The sequence below is a fragment of the Etheostoma spectabile genome, chromosome 11, assembly GCF_008692095.1.
Source record: "Etheostoma spectabile isolate EspeVRDwgs_2016 chromosome 11, UIUC_Espe_1.0, whole genome shotgun sequence".
Taxonomy (NCBI): domain Eukaryota; kingdom Metazoa; phylum Chordata; class Actinopteri; order Perciformes; family Percidae; genus Etheostoma; species Etheostoma spectabile.
In genome coordinates, this window is record NC_045743.1 from 17,722,402 (window position 1) to 17,723,897 (window position 1,496).

At 44.1% G+C, this 1,496-nt stretch overlaps 1 protein-coding gene and 1 long non-coding RNA gene across 3 annotated transcripts in view; one reads left to right on the forward strand and one right to left on the reverse strand.

The window, feature by feature from the left end:
• Nucleotides 1-1,496, forward strand: part of LOC116697997 (nck-associated protein 5) — a 55,485-nt gene that overhangs the window by 36,667 nt on the left and 17,322 nt on the right. The window lies entirely within an intron of this gene.
• The window catches only part of LOC116697999 (uncharacterized), an 11,930-nt gene that overhangs the window by 6,106 nt on the left and 4,328 nt on the right, over nucleotides 1-1,496 (reverse strand). The window lies entirely within an intron of this gene.

Below are 1,496 nucleotides of genomic sequence, written 5' to 3' on the forward strand. Positions count from 1 at the left end.
GGGGGGGGGGCTCAGCCCCTAATGAGAACAGGTCTAGATCTAGTGTCCTCATTTTAAGTTTTAAAAAAATAAAAACATGACCTCTTTTGGAGTTATATACGCTTCTGAGCTGTAAATGTCCCCGGATTTTATCTGAGAAACCTGGTTCCCTTTGGTTCAAGAGGTTAAAATAATGTGCTGGTCTGGTCTCGGCCAATCAGAGACGACCGTCAGAGCTCCCAGGTAGAAAGAGACTCACATCCACACCCCGACTATTATCTGGAGTGTTAGAGGAACGCCGAGAGAAAGGAGCTTCTCTAATTGGAGTGGACAGACAACCGAGGCCTGGAGAGCTGGAGAACCGACTCCCAGCATGCATCTGGGTTGTCTGCCTGCACGTTTCCACTTGTTTTCACCATGACAACACTTTGATTGTCTCTCCATCTCTTCCCCTCATCTCTCTCCAGCCAGCCACTTTATGTTTTTTTGGATTGTTTTTTGTAGCAGGCCTCACTAATGGGCTTGTTACCATGGAGATTGCTGCCCATGAGATTTTACAGACATTTCTGAGTTTTTTTGCTGTGGGATGAATTTCTCTTCTCTTGCTTTTTCCGTCTTCCTATGCACATTAATCTTTTTTTGGGGGGGTAAAGCATTCAGAAGGCTCCCTGTCATGGTCCGAATGAGCCGAGGCGATTCGCTTTGATGGATAGATGAAAGAAGCGCGGGGGGGGGGGGGGCAAATCATTTCTCAGCACACAAAAATGAAAAGATAGTTACTATTCCAGTGTCAACGTGTAACGTATGCGTCTGCGTCAGAAATGAAAATAAGCTTGAAAGAAGAATGCATTTCAGAAGGTGCTGTTTTTAACTCGGTTAAGAAGACTGAAAGACTGAAAATTGGCTTTTACTTTAGAAATAGGCTATGTTTTTCTTTCAATGCAAAAAGGAAACTTGTAGCTGCAACGTTTACACCCATTCTGGATTATGGGGACCTCATTTATATGAATGCCCCGACCCAAGTGTTGAAACGACTGGACTCTGTTTATCATGCCGCATTGAGGTTTATCACAAACTGTAAGCCTCGCACACGCCACTGGGAACTTTACACACGTGTGGGCTGGCCAGCGTTGGAGAACCGTAGACTCAATCATTGGTATATGTTCATTTATAAGGGCATTCTGCGTCTGCTCGCCTCATATCTGTGTGAATATATTCAACCAAAAGCGGAGAGACTGTATTCTTTACTGCTACTGTCTGCACCAAGTGTCCGCTCAGAAGTTGGTAAGGTGGCGTTTCACTACTCTGCCCCCCCCCACAACATGGAACAATTTACACAAGTTCTGGAAATTAAAGGAAGTGGTTGCAATTGGCCAGTTTAAACTCTTGCTCAAAGGGTTTGGAAATGAAATCTATGGTCTGTAAATGTTTTAAATAGTTTTATGAAATTGTTATGAAATTGTCTGTAACGTACGGAATTGTTGTTGTGATCTGTGCCGCTGTCTTGGCCAGGACTC